At 43.1% G+C, this 17,804-nt stretch overlaps 1 protein-coding gene across 11 annotated transcripts in view; it reads right to left on the bottom strand.

The window, feature by feature from the left end:
- Positions 1–17,804, bottom strand: part of st3gal3a (ST3 beta-galactoside alpha-2,3-sialyltransferase 3a) — a 788,939-nt gene that overhangs the window by 220,718 nt on the left and 550,417 nt on the right. The window lies entirely within an intron of this gene.

Here is a 17,804-nt window from a genome sequence, read left to right as displayed (position 1 = left end):
GCAACCCGTCCTTCTTGTACACGTCCCATCTGTCCCTGAAGAGATCCCAATGGTCCAGATATCTGAAACCCTCCCTTCTACACCAGCTGTTCAGCCACGTGTTTAGCTGCACGATCTTCCTATTTCTAGCCTCACTGGCACGTGGCACAGGGAGCAATCCAGAGATTACAACCCTAGAGGTCCTGTCTTTTAACTTTCTACCTAACTCCCTAAACTCCCCCTGCAGGACCTCATCACTCTTCCTGCCTATGTCGTTGGTACCGATGTGTACCACAACGTCTGGCTGTTCACCCTCCCCCTTCAGAATGCCCCCTGTCCGTTCAGAGACATCCTTGACCCTGGCACCAGGGAGGCAACATATCATCCTGGAGTTGAAAATGTTCAAACATATGTGGGGAAGGGAGAAAATTCTCCAATTGTGAGTTAGTGAAAAAAAGATTAGATACATGGTAATTAAAAAATAAAAAGCAATATCTGGATGCAGAAGAGTAATTAATAGAAATATAAAAAAAGCTATGTTTACAATGATTCAGTTACACAGGACAATCATCTGCATATACATAGAATTCAGACTAGTAAATACAACCAAGGTTTTCCATTGTAAACTCAGTGACCAACCAAGAGGGTTCTCTTAGTGAAGCCATAGCTACTCAAATGGAGTGGAAATCCAACTGGAATTGGGAGGAAACGTTTTTAAAAGATGATGCAAGAATGAACCTCTGCAACATAACTTTTAATAACTGAATTTTTACCATTGGCTTCGGCAGGTACATTTTGGCATTGGTGTGTCTATGTCATTGTGCACTTACATCAACTAAAAGAAGTGAGAAAAGCCACACAACCCAGAATTGTTAATCTCTAGAAATCCACCATCCAGTAGACCCAACTCCCAAAATTCTTCTTGAGTCATTTCTGCACGTCCACCTGAGTGAATATTATGATTATTAAAACAGCATCCAGCAATGTCCACTCTCCTAATTAGATCTTGTTGATAGACAAAACAGATTACAATGGAGATCAGAGAGAAATTTCAGAGAGATTTTTCTTCTTAAATTCTAACTCTAGTTGTATTTTGGTAAAGTCTACAAGTTAAATTGTATACAATTTGTGGAAAGTAAAGCTCAGTGCATTGTATGGTCATCATCTTAATACATATTTATAATCTTATGATCTCACTTTTTCTGATACATATATTCTAGGAATAACTGATGTGCATCCTTAATTTTTAATGTCAAACTCATTGTTGGTCTTTGCATCCAATGGAATACGAGGGGACCAGCATTGTTTGGAATACTAATGCTCCCTTTTAAATCAATTCTGAAATCTTATACAATCCTTCCACTTAATTATTTTTATACATGCCAGCAATGGAGGTCCCATTCAAGTCAACAGAATCTCTATTGCAGTGTTTCTAAGGGGAATTTTAACTCCCAAAAATGAGTGAGTTTGTATTGGGTGGGATATAAAAAGTTTTTAAAATCTCAAAACTCCCTACATCTGCTTTTAACAGAGGCAGGGTGAGGGCCGGGCAAACAACCCATTCCCAGGAGACAGGCTGTTTAATTAAATACTTTAATGAGTTTGAGTGCTTCAGAGTTTAACTCCATTTTAGGTTTATAGAGTCATAGAGAGATATAGCACCGAAACAGGCCCTTCAGCTCACCGGGTCCGTGCCGACCATCCCATATTATTCCCATTTTTCCTTCTCACATCCCCACCTTCCCTCAATTCTCCGACCACATACCTACACTAGGGGCAATTTTTTTTTAGAATGGCCAATTTTACCTATCAACCCGCAAGTCTTTGGCATGTGGGAGGAAACCGCAGCACCCGGAGGAAACCCACACAGTCACAGGAAGAACTTGCAAACTCTGCACAGGCAGTACCCAGAACCAAACCCGGGTCGCTGGAGCTGTGAGGCTAGCCACTACGCCACTGTGCCGCCCAGCTGGGTTTTCCGGGCCTCGAGAAACCTGGCAGCTAAAGTAAGGCAAGGACTGCCTTTCCACCACTGTTCGTGCACCAGGAAGAGCAAGAGTGTTTCCCACCACCTCCACCCCCAAGGTACCCTGCTTCCATCCTCCCTGTGATTGGACATTCCCCCTCTGACCCGCCCGCGATCTCCATCAAGCCAACCAGTCTTTCCAATCCCACCCGCCCTCTTCTGCATTCCCCAGCTGCATCCTCTGATCTCCCCTCAACCCTACCAAATTTATGCCTCCCCAACCCCTCTGATCTCCTCCCCCGACCCTTCCAAACTCCCACCTTTCTGATTTTCCCCCACTCTGGCCTCCAATCTATTCCAACCCCGATCCTTCCGAATTCCCCCCAAAACTTTCCAGTCTACCCTTCCTCCATCCCTTCCAATCCGTCCTTTCTTCCCCTTCGCCTACCTGACTGCAGACTGATGCTGAAGGCCGACCTACCCGACAGCTAGCCAGCCTCTCAATCTGGGTGGCTGTAGCTGGAAAATTGAGACAAAAAAATGTCAATCTGGTCCTGCCGTTAAATTCTTCCAGGTTTCTCGAATGCAAAACTGCTCCAGATCACCCACCTGCTCCCTGGTAAATATCGGGCCTTATTGTCTGGTCCTGGAGAAGGAGGTCATTCTATCATGCTGTGCCAAACTATCAGTATTAAACACAATGGGAAAAACTGAAGTATATGGCAGCAGTAAAACCTCACTGGTAATGGTCAACCTAATGCTCTCAATCTGTACAAACAAATTGTGCCCTGCAGAAAAGAGAAATAATTTGTTACAACCCCCGGTAATTTTCAATAGTTGCCAGAACTGACCTTTGATCAAGAAACAGAATGGAAAATATGGGAACTCTGTGGAAAAGTGCGTCAACTCACTTATGTTTTTCCATTCGCTTCTTAATATCTGTTGAGTGCAGTGTTTCAAAAATATTAATATTGCTGGACTGTCTTTCCATAGTTAAATTTGACACTCATCTATCGCGTACAATAGAAGTATACATTACAGACCTGTCACTTTCAGTAAGATTTAACCTTTCACTGGAACTTTACTGATGGTCATATTACTGCACTAATGTGCTAATGACAGATGAGGAGGGAACATTAACTCTGGAAGGACTAACTCCCATTTTCAGCAAGGCACTACTGCATAGTTTTACACTGAATGAAACAGGGTTGTTCAGTACTTTATCAAGTTTCACAGTTTTTTGAGCTCGCAATCTCACAGAAAACATTCCAAATTTTACAATTATTAAACATCTACACTATTGGTACAGTGACTGGCCCGTAATTGAAATTTCACCAGCTGAGATTCCATAAAGTGACTGGCACAAATCCTGTCACCATGGAATTTCTTTTAGTTAACTCCAGGGATGTGGGCGTCACAGGCAAAGCTGGCACGTAGTGATCACCCTAGTTGCTAAGGTGGTGGTTGGCCTTCTTGAAATGTTGCAGTCTGTATGGTGAATGCTGTCAAGTACAGAGTTCCAGGATGTCGACCCAGCCACAATGAAGGAATGGTAATGTATGTTCAAATCAAAATTATACATTTGACTTGTCGGGGAACTTGAAGGTGATTGTTTTCCAATGCATCTGATGCCTTTCTTCTTCTGGGAATGGGTGTGGGTTTGGGAGGTGCCGCCAAAGAAGATTTTGCAACTTGCTGCATGCTGCAGTGCATCTTTTAGACAGTACAGTACAGCCACAGTATGCTGGAGGTGGAGAGGGTGGATGCTTAGGCTTGTGGATGAGATGCTGATCAAGCAGGCTGCTTTGTCCTGTACGGAGTTAAGCTTCTTGAGTGCTGTTGCAGCTGCAATCATGCAGACAAATCTATTCCATCACACTCTTGGACATGTGCCTTATAGGCAGTGGAGAGGCTTTAGAAAGTCAAGAGATGAGCCACTCACCACTTAATATCTCTGACCTCCTGTGAAGCCATGGCAGTTATATGGCTGGTCTTGTTGAGTTTCTCCTCAAAGGTGACTCCCATGATATTGATGATGGACGACTTGACAATTATATTGCCATTGAATATCAAAGGGAGATGGTTAGGCCCGCTCTTGTAGGAGGTGGTCATTGCCTGGCACTTTTGTGGCATGAATGTTACTTGCCACTCATCTGCCAAGCTTGGATGTTTTCTAGGTCTTGATGCATGCAGGTATTTCCAACTTTTGATCATGTAGCTTATGCCCAATGTTCCCTCTAAGCTGCGCAGCCACACAGCAACCCAAAAGTTTCCATGCAGGTCGCGCACAAGTTGGCCCCTTTAAGGTACTGCGCATGCATGGCAGCGCAAAATAATTTAAAGGGGCCATGGACTCCAAAAAAAAAAAATCAGAGGGTGTGTTGCTTATGTTCAATCACAAAACTGAGCACTAAGTGTATTGGGCATTTTCCAATATGTAAATATGCCATTGGTCTCAGAGAAAGAGCAAAATAAAAAATTCAACTCGGATTCATTGAAGTAAAAGACAGGAAACACATCATATGATATAATTCCTCCAGTTACATGTCCTCATATCTGGACATGCTATGTGGCAGAATTTTGCTGAATGCAAAAAGGGGCAGGAATGCAGCACAATGGACTCCTGTCATATTTTTCATCCCTGTCTGCCAAGATTACACTGATTTCTTAGTGCAACAGCAGAGGATATTCAAGGCCATACAATACAACCTAATTTCTATATTGAAAGCAACACCACAAAAGACCACTAAAAACACGTGACATAGCTGTCAATTGCGTTTAATAAAATGAAGGTGTAAATTAAGGTCTTATTTGAGTATATATAAGGAGACGTTTAGTGAAACTGGGTGAAGGTTTGAGTGAGGAGCTGCATGTTTGTAATCTTTTTACTTTGTAAAATAAATGCAAGACTGAGAAAGATTGGCTCCAGCATAATCCTTCAACAAGCTTTCTGGAATATAACATGGTAGCAGAGGATTGTTGCCTAAAGGTGAAGGCTGGAAACTAAAAAAATACATTTTCACATACAAAACTAAAATTCCAGTGGCTATTGTGGAAAATGGCAGAAAGCAAGTGTAAATGATCAGGATATGCTTACCCTCCAATGTTCTCTGAATCTGAACCATATGACCAGTGGAAGAATTAAGTGGATATGTGGACACAGGTTACGTCCCTACCAAAGAGGAAACAAGATATGTCCTTGGCGATGTCACTTCCGACCAAAAGTAAAATAAGAAGTAAAGTATTTTTGAACTGAATGCTCGTCAGTTGGATATTGAAGGAGGTTTGGATCTTCTGTTAGAATTCTTGGATGTGATTTACAAGAAAGATGATCAATTAAATGCCTATGAGGCATGGTCAGACTTAGAAAGATTTTGGAAAATAGATGGTTAATCAATGGAGAAATATATCATGGACTTTAACAGACTGCATACAAGATTGAGGAAATTCGATTTGGAGATCCCTGGTTCAGTGTTAGCATTTAAATTGCTAGATTGTGCTAGGGTATCACATATGGACAGGCTCCTGGATTTAACTGGGGTTTGATTCTTGGAGAAAGACTCCCTATTGGATCAGATGTCTGCTGCCTTAAAAACATTTCTGGGGAAACACAGTCATTAGTAGCCTTAGTAGAACAAATGGGACATTCTGTGGTGACACAGAGAATGGAGGACTCAATGATTGCCAAGTTCAATGAAGAGTACAGGAGAGCATACTAGGAGCAGCACAGATATGCCTGAAAATGAGGTGCCAACTTGGTGAAGCTACAACACAGGACTACATGCATACCAAACAGCAGAAGAGCATGAAATAGACAGCTAAGTGATCCCACAACCAACAGAGCAGATCTAAGCTCTGCAGTCCTGCCAGATCCACATCCAGAGGAAGAGGATCCACAAATATCCTCATCCTCAATTATGCAGGAGACCAGCACATAAGTGCAAAAGATAAGGCTGAAGCATTTGCAACAATCTTCAGCCAGAAGTGCCGAGTGGACGATCCATCTTGACCTCCTCCTGGGGTCTCCAGCATCACAGATGCCATTCTTCAGTTAATTCAATTCACTCCACGTGATATCAAGATACGGCTGAAGGCACTGGATATTGCAAAGGCTATGGTACCTGACAACTTTCCGACAATAGTACTGAAAACCTGTACTCCAGAACTGGCTGTGTCCCAAGCCAAGCTGTTCCAATACAGCTTCAACACTGGCATCCACCAGGCAATGTGGAAAATTGCCGAAGTTTGTCCTGTCCACAAAAAGCAGGACAAATCCAATCTGGCCAATTACTGCTCCATCAGTCTATTCTCGATCATTAGCAAAGTGATGGAAGGTGTCATCGACAGTGCTATCAAACGCCACTTATTCAGCATTAACCTGCTCACTGACGCTCAGCTTGGGTTCCGCCAAGGCGACTTAGCTCCTGACCTTATTACAGCCTTCGTCCAAACATGGACAAAAGAGCTAGACAAACATGGACAAAAGACACGAGATAAGGTGAGAGTGATTACCCTTGACATCACGGCAGCATTTGACTGAGTGTGGTATCAAGGAGCTCTAGCAAAAACTGGAGTCAATGGAAATCGGGGGGGGTGGTGGGGGGAAGTCTCCACTGGTTGGAGTCATACCGAGCACAAAGGAAGATGGTTGTGGTTGTTGGAGGTCAATCATCTCAATCCCAGGACATCACTGCAGAAGTTCCTCAGGATAGTGTCTTAGGCCAAACCATCTTCAGCTGCTTCATCAATGACATTCCCGCCATCATAACGTCAGAAGTGGGGTTGTTCGCTGACGATTGCACAATGTTAATGACCATTCGTGACTCCTCAGATACTGAAGCAGTCCATGTCCATATGCAGCAATACCTGGACAATATTTAGGCTTGGGCTGATAAGTGGCAAGTAACATTCGCGCCACACAAGTGGCAAGCAACAACTATGTCAAACAAGAGAGAAACTAACCATCTCGCCTTTTGTCATTCAATGGCATTAGCATTGCTTAATCCCCCACTATTAATATCCTGAGTGTTACCATTGACCGGAAACTGAATTGGTGCAGCCATATAAGTACTGTAGCTACAAGAACAGGTCAGAGGCTAGGGATTCCGCAGTGAGGAACCCACCTCCTCTCTCCTCAATGCCTGTCTGCCATCTACAAGGCACAAGTCAGGAATGTGATGAAATACTCTCCACTTGCCTGGATGTCTGCAGCTCGAACAATGCTCAGGAAGCTCAACACCATCCAGCACAAAGCAGCCTGCTTGATTGGCACCCCATCTACCACCTTCAACATTCACTCCCTACACCACCGACGCACAGTGGCAGCAGTGTGTCTGCAAGATGCACTGCAACAACTCACCAAGGCTCCTTCGACAGCACCTTGCAAACTTACGACCTCTACCACCAAGAAGGGCAAGGGCAGCAGATGCATGGGAACACCACCACCTGCAAGTTCCCCTATAAGCCACACAGCATCCTGACTTGGAACTATATCGCCGTTCCTTCACTGTTGCTGGGTCAAAATCCTGGAACTCCCTTCCTAACAGCACTGTGGGTGTACCTACACTACATGGACTGCATTGGTTCAAGAAGGCTGCTCACCACCACCTTCTCAAGGGCAATTAGGGAATTTATGAAAATTTTTTTAAAATTCAAAATGGTCTAGATAGCGAAAAGATAAAGACAGGAGGAATGAGGATGAAAGCACCTTTAGTAGGATATTACAGCAGAAGATAGAATTGGAACAGCAATAATAAGTGAAGGAATCTAGGTATGCCCAAGGAACAGTTAATAGACGCTTCAGGTGTTACTCAAAGTATCATTATGCAATGAACTGCCTAAAGTGGAGAGGCAGGGTCCTCGAACCGACACACGACACAGAGAATTCCGAGGCAGAAGAGGAAGATAATGATGAATCTGAACAAATTTATACTAGTCACAAGGAGTTTTAGTCCTACGTTGAATATGTTTGTCGTGGATTCCTTCAAATGTGCTGTGTTAGTGCTTGCACATCGCCAGTATGTGGAGCAGCTTGGTTAAAATGTTATCTGGATTCACTCAGGAGTAAGGAATGACGCAAGGTTAAGGAGTATAAAAGTACTACTTGCTTTAGGTTTGGTGATGACAATGCATTGAAGTCATTAAAGAGAGTTGTAATTCCACATAAAATAGCTAGAGTAGGCCACTTTATCAGTGCCGATGTCGTCTCTAGTGAAATACCTTCACTGTTGAGTAAACCTTCTATGAAAAGGCACAAATGAAACTTGATAAGGCAATAGTTTTTCGAAAGTCAGTGGATTTGCCGTTTACCCAGCGAGGGCATTATTGTATCCACTTAACAAAATCAGATTTTTCTTGTCAGTGTTCGAGAAGTATTAATGGCATCCGGTGATAAGAATCAGAGAGATAAAGTACAAAATTATCTTATAATTACATCGGCAATTTGCACACCCTTCTTGTCAAAGATTAAAAACCCTGCTAAAGGATGCAGGTGTGATTGATGAAGAGTACACAAGGGTCATCGAAGAGATCAGTGAAAAGTACGAAATCTACAAAAAGTATCGGAGGATGAAGTCATGTCCAATTGTAAGCCTTCCATTGGCGCATGACTTAACAAGGTAGTTGCCATGGATTTAAAAGGTATGAGACAAAAACAGAAATATTTTCATTCTACATTTTATTGACCTGGCAACCAGATGTAGTCTTTCTACAATACATAGCAGGAAAAGTGTGATTGAACACAAGAAATAGGAGACCATATGGCCCATCGAGCATACTCAAGACAATCATGGGTGATCTTAGGATTCAACTCCACTTTTCCGCCCATTCGCCCTGTCCCTTGATTCACTGAGACACCAAAAACCTGTCTATCCCAGCCTTAAATGTATTCAACGATGGAACATCCACAACCCTCTGGGATAGAGAATTCCAAAGATTCACAACCATTTGAGTGAAGTAATTGCCCCTCATCTCAGTCCTAAGTGATCAGCCCCTTATCCTGAGACTATGCCCCCGTGTTTTAGACTCCCCGAGCAGTGGAAATAATCACTCAGTGTCTACCCTATCCTTTAGAATCACATATGTTTCAATGAGATCATCTCTCATTCTTCTAAACTCCAGAGAATACAGGCCCAATTTACTTATTCTCTTATCATAGGACAACCTCCTCATCCACGCAACCAATTTAGTGAACCTTCGTTGCACTGCCCCCAATGCAAGTATATCTTTTCTTAAACGTGGAGACTGAAACTGCACACAGTATTCCAGACGTGGTCTCACCAAAACTCTGTACAATTGTAGCAATACTTCTTTATTCTCCAATCCCCTTGCAACGATGGCGAACATGCTATTTGCCTTCCTAATTGCTTACTGTACCTGCATGTCAACTTTGAGTTCCTTGTACAAATACACCCAAGTTTCTTTGAACATCGACACTTACAAGTTACACACCTTGTAAAAGATATCCTGTTTTCTATTCTTCGAACCAAAATGCATAACTTCACACTTCCCTACATTATACTCCATCTGCCATCTTATTGCCCACTCACATAACCTGTCTATTTCTCTTTGCAGCCTCTCTGTGTCCTCCTCACAGCTTACCTTTCCACCTACCTTTGTTTCATCAGCAAACATAGATACATTATTCTCTGTCTCTTCGTGTAAGTCATTGTAGACAAAATCATGGCAAAATGGATCGGGACCGGACTTGGGGCACCAGCTAAATTTCTGACTGATAACGGAGGGGAATCTCCCAATGAGGAGTTCAGAGACATGTGTGAAAACATGAACATGAACAAATACAAATGAAAGCCCTTTCACCAATGGGCTCTGTGAAAGAAATCACAGAGTGATCGATGAAAAGCTGCATAAAATCTTGGTTGACCAAAAAAACTGCAAGTTGACTACCGTAGTCCCTATCATTTGATCTCAGGGCAAAATCCCAAATTACCTTCTGTGCTGTGTGACAGTCCTCCTGCTCTAGAAGATACTACAATTAGTTCCATATTTTTCTGCACATTTGAATGCTTTATATGCAGGGAGGCAGGCTTGAATGCATTACATGCAGGGAGGCTGAGGTCTCAGAGGAAATTCAGAGAGCTCTGAGACATCGTATAAGGCCGTCTGAGACAGAATTTAATTCAGGAGATTTGGTGCATTATAAAACAGAGGGTCATGGGAAATGGAAAGGCCCTAGCCGTGATGCTAAGACAGTAGTTATCAAACATGGAAATCAAACTGTCAAGGTTCATCCCTCATGATTAATTGGGATAGGTTACAAAATCTCGGAATCTGAGCAGCTGATAAGAGGGAAACGAGGCACCTTGTACCTCAAATGCTCATGTGTTTTGTGATGGAGGTCCTGAGGAACAGAATACAGTAGATCAAGGGTTGGATAGTGGTAATGTGAGCGATCACGACATGCAGGACAAAGCTATTGCATCCAAAGGCCAATTGTCCTGAGTAGGTACTTGGGTGACATACAATCTATAGGAGTCTAGTGAGTGGAGGGATGTGCCAATTGTGGAATGTGCAGGAAAATCTACTGCCATGTTTAAATATTGGTTGAATGTCCAGGATGATGGCCAAGAAACGAGGCAGTTTGGGGTGAAAGAGTGGAGAATAAGAAAGTGCAGTGCAAGTTGTAACAGTGGGTCTGGAAGTGACTCTTCCATCAGAAATGATCAAGTACTGGAGAAAGAGCCTCTGATAGTGCGAGAGGCAGATCTTACAGTAGTAGTCCCGAAAGTCATCAAAGTGCTCGTACAGGCCGCAGTGTGAACAGATTACTCAATGAAATGAAGGCTAAAAATAGCCTTGCAATAGAACTAGAAGCAGAAGTTGTCATGACTGTGAAGTTTTGGTGGCTGAGAATAAACCTGAGGATAAACTAATGAGAGGAGAACAAAAGGAGTAAGAGAGTTTGGTGTTTATTCTGAGATACCAGATAAAGGACAGCCAGCCTTGTCACATAGATGGATCTGTATTGAAAAAGTCCTTCCCGATGGGACTGATAAGGCTTTAGCAAGGCTAGTTGCGAGTGGTTTTGAACAGCGACTGGGTGATACCAATGTTAGAGAGGACTCGCAGCTGAAAAAGTAATCTTGAATAAAAGCAAAATACTGCGGATGCTGGAAATGTGAAATAAAAACAGAAAGCGCTAGAAAAGCGGCACAGTGGCGCAGTGGTTAGCACCGCAGCCTCACAGCTCCAGGGACCCGGGTTCGATTCCGGGTACTGCCTGTGTGGAGTTTGCAAGTTCTCCCTGTGTCTGCGTGGGTTTTCTCCGGGTGCTCCGGTTTCCTCCCACAAGCCAAAAGACTTGCAGGTTGATAGGTAAATTGGCCATTATAAATTGTCACTAGTATCGGTAGGTGGTAGGGAAATATAGGGACAGGTGGGGATGTTTGGTAGGAATATGGGATTAGTGTAGGATTAGTATAAATGGGTGGTTGATGTTCGGCACAGACTCGGTGGGCCGAAGGGCCTGTTTCAGTGCTGTATCTCTAATCTAAAAAAAAAAACTCAGCAGGTCTGGCAGCATCTGTGGAGAGAGAAGCAGAGTTAACATTTCAGGTCAGTGACCCTTCTTCAGGTAATCTTGAAAATCTTTTTAGCTCTTTGGGCCATCGCAGAAAGATGATATATCTAAAGAGGAGACAGACCAATTGCGAAGGTTCATTGGTCAATTAAACTGGTTGTGCACTCAGACTAGACCAGATGCTAGATTTTGTGTGTTGGAATTAAGTACTACAATGAAATGCCCAAAAGTTGACAATGTTTTAAGGGCAAATAAAATATTAAAAATATTAAATCTGGAGAAATACATACTTAAGTTCTTATACTTAGGTGACAAAAAAAATATGAAACTAGTCATTTTTAGTGATGCTTCATATGCTAATCATGCTGATGGGTATTTAAGTGCAACTGGTTTCAGAATATTTTTGATGTGTGAAACTAGGAAATGTTGACCCATAGCTTGGGAAGCTAAAAAAAAAAGTTGTTAAAAGTACTTTAGCTGTGGAAACAGTGTCTCTTGTGGAGAGAGTAGATATGGGATTGCATTTGTCAAATATTTTAGGTGAGATTCTATACAAGTGCCAGACTGAAGATAAGATACCCATTGAATGTTACGAAGATCATTGTCCCTTGTGGGATAATGTACACTCTACAAAACGTGTGAGCGAAAAAAAAGGTTATGGATTGACCTTGCTGGATTGAAACAAATGTTGGAGAGAAAGGAAATCTCAAATTAAATGGGCACATGCAAGTCATCAACTATCTGATTGTACAAGAATTTTTTTTCATAAAACAAAGAAACTGTTAGGGGTCCTAGAGGAGGGGTGTTTTACAATGTAATTCTTTATCCAGAATATGGAATTTATTTTGATTTGTTCTGAAATGTTTGTGCATGTTAAACTCTAAGTTTTTTATTTAAAGAGAAAGGAGAGAATCTGTTAATTGTGTTTAATCATATGCAGGTGGAGGGTGTTAATTAGGGTCTTTCTTGAGTATACATAAAGAGACACTGAAACTGGGTGGAGGTTTGAATGAGGAGCTGCATGTTTGTAACCTTTTTACTTAGTAAAATAAATGCAAGACTGAGAAAAGATTGGCTCCAGCATAATCTTTCAACAATAAGCTTTCTGGAATATAACAATAACCATGGTGTTAGATCTCACTGCTGAACCTAAAATGAGGTGTGCATACAAAAATGACTATCATTGCAATAAAGCAGGTACATTTTAATGACCATGTTGAGACTTCCCATGTTGTTAATTTATAAATACAACTGGTGACAGTAACCACTGTGAGGTAAACAGTTCTCATCATTATTGCAGAAAAAGGATAAGCGTGTACCACTGAGAAATTTCAGCATATTTCATTGGCGCCCCTAGCCAAGCTGTTCCAGTACAGCTACAACACTGGCATCTACCCTGCAATGTGGAAAATTTCCCAGGTGTGTCTGTACACAAAAACCAGGGCAAGTCCAACACAGCTAATTGCTGCCCCATCAGCCTACTCTCAATCATCAGTAAAGTGATGGAAGGTGTCATCAACAGTGCTATCAAGTGGCACTTGTTTAGCAATAACCTGCTCAGTGACGCTCTGTTTGGGATCCGCCAGGACCACTTGTTGTGGTTGTTGGAGGTCAATCATCTGAGCTCCAGGACATCACTGCAGGAGTTCCTCAGGGTAGTGTCCTAGGCCCAACCATCTTCAGCTGCTTCATCAATGACCTTCGTTCAACCATAATCATCAGAACTGATGATTGCACAATGTTCAGCACCATTCGCGAGTCCTCAGATACTGAAGCAATCCGTGCAGAAATGCAGCAAGACCCGGACAATATCCAGGCTTAGGCTGATAAGTGGCAAATAACACTCGCGCCACGCAATGACCATCTCCAACAAGAGGGAATCTAACCATCTTCCCTTGACATTCAATGGCATTACCATCGCTGAATCCCCCCACTATCAACATCCTAGCAGCTACCATTGACCAGAAACTGAACTGAAGTGGACATATAAATACTGTGGCTACAAGAGCAGGTCAGAGGCGAGGAATCCTGCGGCGAGTAACTCACCTCCCAACTCCCCAAAGCCTGTCCACCATCTACAAGGCACAAGTCAGGAGTGTGATGGAATACTCTCCACTTGCCTGGATGGGTGCAGCTCCAACAACACACAAGAAGCTCGACACCATCCAGGACAAAGCAGCCCTTTTGGTTGGCACCCCATCCACAAACATTCACTCCCTCCACCATCGACGCACAGTGGCAACAGTGTGTACCAGCTACAAGATGCACTGCAGCAATGCACCAAGGCTCCTTAGACAGCACCTTCCAAACCCATGAACTCTACCAACTAGAAGGACAAGGGCAGCAAATGCATGGGAACACCACCACCTGCAAGTTCCCCTCCAGTCACACACCAACCTGACTTGGAACTATATCGCCGTTCCTTCAGTGTCGCTGGGTCAAAATCCTGGAACTCCCTTCCGAACAGCACTGTGGGTGTACCTACTTCCCATGGACTGTAGCGGTTCAAGAAGTCAGCTCACCACCACCTTCTCGAGGGCAATTAGGGATGGGCAATAAATGCTGGCCGAGCCAGAGACACCCACATCCCATGAATGAATAAATAAAAAACATAAGTAGCATATCTAATGGGTACTGGTTTGTTAGTCATAATGACACAGAAGGAGGCCATTCAGCCCATCGAGTGCATGCCAGCTCTTTGTAGAGCAATTCAAATAGTCCCATTCCCGGCTCTATCCCTGTACTCTTGTAAGTTTATTTTCCTCAAGTGCCCATCCAATTTCCTTTGGAAATCATTCATTGTCATTCCTTTGGAAATCATTCATGGACAAAGACGAGAGTGGTCCTAAAGGAAGAGTGCTAAATTGGGGGAAGGCCAACTATACCAAAATTCGGCAGGAGCTGGGGAATGCAGATTGGGAGCAGCTGTTTGAAGGTAAATCCACATTTGATATGTGGGAGGCTTTTAAAGAGAGGTTGATTAGCGTGCAGGAGGGACATGTTCCTGTGAAAATGAGGGATAGAAATGGCAAGATTAGGGAACCATGGATGACAGGTGAAATTGTGAGACTAGCTAAGAGGAAAAAGGAAACATACATAAGGTCTAGGAGGCTGAAGAAAGACGAAGCTTTGAAAGAATATTGGGAATGTAGGACCAATCTGAAACGAGGAATTAAGAGGGCTAAAAGGGGTCATGAAATATCTTTAGCAAACAGGGTTAAGGAAAATCCCAAAGCTTTTTATTCATATATAAGGAGCAAGAGGGTAAGTAGAGAAAGGATTGGCCCACTCAAGGACAAAGGAGGAAAGTTATGCGTGGAGTCAGAGAAAATGGGTGAGATTCTAAACGAGTACTTTGCATCGGTATTCACCGAGGAGAGGGACATGACGGATGTTGAGGTTAGGAACAGATGTTTGATTACTCTAGGTCAAGTCGGCATAAGGAGGGAGGAAGTGTTGGGTATTCTAAAAGGCATTAAGGTGGACAAGTCCCCAGGTCCGGATGGGATCTATCCCAGGTTACTGAGGGAAGCGAGAGAGGAAATAGCTGGGGCCTTAACAGATATCTTTGCAGCATCCTTAAACACGGGTGAGGTCCTGGAGGACTGGAGAATTGCTAATGTTGTCCCCTTGTTTAAGAAGGGTAGCAGGGATAATCCAGGTAATTATAGACCGGTGAGCCTGACGTCAGTGGTAGGGAATCTGCTGGAGAAGATACTGAGGGATAGGATCTATTCCCATCTGGAAGAAAATGGGCTTATCAGTGATAGGCAACATGGTTTTGTGCAGGGAAGGTCATGTCTTACCAACTTAATAGAATTCTTTGAGGAAGTGACAAAGTTGATTGATGAGGGAAGGGCTGTAGATGTCATATACATGGACTTCAGTAAGGCATTTGATAAGGTTCCCCATGGTAGGCTGATGGAGAAAGTGAAGTCGCATGGGGTCCAGGGTGTACTAGCTAGATGGATAAAGAACTGGCTGGGCAACAGGAGACAGAGAGTAGCAGTGGAAGGGAGTTTCTCAAAATGGAGACGTGTGACCAGTGGTGTTCCACAGGGATCTGTGCTGGGACCACTGTTGTTTGTGATATACATAAATGATTTGGAGGAAAGTATAGGTGGTCTGTTAGCAAGTTTGCAGACGACACTGAGATTGGTGGAGTAGCAGATAATGAAGCGGACTGTCAGAGAATACAGCAGAATATAGATAGATTGGAGAGTTGGGCAGAGAAATGGCAGATGGAATTCAATCAGGGCAAATGCGAGGTGATGCATTTTGGAAGATCCAATTCAAGAGTGAACTATACAGTAAATGGAAAAGTCCTGGGGAAAATTGATGTACAGAGAGATTTGGGTGTTCAGGTCCATTGTTCCCTGAAGGTGGCAACGCAGGTCAATAGAGTGGTCAAGAAGGCATACGGCATGCTTTCCTTCATCGGACGGGGTATTGAGTACAAGGGTTGGCAGGTCATGTTACAGTTGTATAAGACTTTGGTCCGGCCACATTTGGAATACTGCGTGCAGTTCTGATCGCCACATTACCAAAAGGATGTAGATGCTTTGGAGAGGGTGCAGAGGAGGTTCACCAGGATGTTGCCTGGTATGGAGGGCACTAGCTATGAAGAGAGGTTGAGTAGATTAGGATTATTTTCATTAGAAAGACGGAGGTTGAGGGGGGACCTGATTGAGGTGTACAAAATCATGAGAGGTATAGACAGGGTGGATAGCAAGAAGCTTTTTCCCCCAGAGTGGGGGATTCAATTACTAGGGGTCACGAGTTCAAAGTGAGAGGGGAAACGTTTAGGGGGGATAAGCGTGGAAAGTTCTTTACGCAGAGGGTGGTGGGTGCCTGGAACGCGTTGCCAGTGGAGGTGGTAGACGCGGGCACGATAGCGCCTTTTAAGATGTATCTAGACAGATACATGAATGGGCAGGAAGCAAAGAGATACAGACCCTTAGAAAATAGGCGACATGTTTAGATAGAGGATCTGGATCGGCGCAGGCTTGGAGGGCCGAAGGGCCTGTTCCTGTGCTGTAATTTTCTTTGTTCTTTGTCTCCACTTCCACCACCCTCTTATGCAGCAAGTTCCAGGTCATTACCACTTGCTGCGTAAAAAATATCTTCCTCATATCTCCCCTATATCTTTTGCCCGAAACTTTAAATCTATGTCCCCTAGTCATTGTACCATCAGCTAATTGGAACAGCTTTCCTTTGTCTACCCTATCCAAATCTGTCAGAATCTTGTACAATCCTATCAAAGTCTCCTCAATCTCCTTTGCTCCAACTGAAGCTTATAGTTAAAATCCCTCATCCCTAGAACCATTCTGGTAAATCTCCTCTGCACCCTCTCTAGGACACTCACATTCTTCCTCAAGTGTGGTGACCAGAACTGGACACAATACTCTATTTGTGGCCTAACCAGAGCTTTATAAAGGTTCTGCATAGCTTCCCCACTTTTGTACTCAGTACCTCTATTTCTGAAGCTCAAGATCACATATGTTTTGCTCACTACTCTCTCAATATATCCTGAACCTCCAGGTCCCTCTGTCTCTGTACACTCTTTAGAACTGTATCATTTAGTGTATATTGCCTCTCCCCATCCCTTCTGCCAAAATGCATCACCTCACATTTCCCTATTCAATTCCATCTGCCACTTGTCTGCCCATCCTGCTAGCCTATCTATGTCCTCGATCAATTGGTATCATCCTCGTTGTCTGCCACACCTTCAAGTTTGGTATCAGCAAATTTTGGAATTTTACTCTATATTCCAATATCCAAGTCATTTATGTATATCAAAAAAGCAGTAGTTTTAGCACTGAACCTTGGGGGACACCGCTGTCTACCATTCTCCAGTCTGAAAGCAACCATTTATCATGACGCGCTGTTTTCTGTCCTTCAGCCAATTTTTTAAATCTGAGCTGACACTGACCCTTCTATTCCATGAGCCTCAATTTTGGTAACCAGCCTTCTATGCAGTACTTTGTCAAAGGCTTTCTTAAAATCCTATGGACAACATCTATGGCTTTCTCTTCCTCAACCTTCTCTGTTACTTTATCAAAAAATGTATGACATTACTCAGCATGATCTGCCTTTTACAAATCTGTGCTGACTGTCCCGAATTATACTGTTATACGGATACTTCTGATGTATCAATTGGAATCAATTGATCTGCTCTTTTCTCCTCGCATTTGATATCCCATAAAATATCAGCTAACTCAAGAGTGGCAGCATTTGTTGATCTATTAACTCAACTTCAAACCCATTGTAGAGAAGCAAATATTTACGAAGTCCTAATTCATCGCCAGCATAACCAGGGTT

The sequence above is a fragment of the Heterodontus francisci genome, chromosome 8 (genome assembly GCF_036365525.1).
Source record: "Heterodontus francisci isolate sHetFra1 chromosome 8, sHetFra1.hap1, whole genome shotgun sequence".
Classification (NCBI taxonomy): domain Eukaryota; kingdom Metazoa; phylum Chordata; class Chondrichthyes; order Heterodontiformes; family Heterodontidae; genus Heterodontus; species Heterodontus francisci.
Note: the sequence above shows the minus strand (reverse complement) of the source record. Positions and strands in the feature narration are given on the sequence as shown.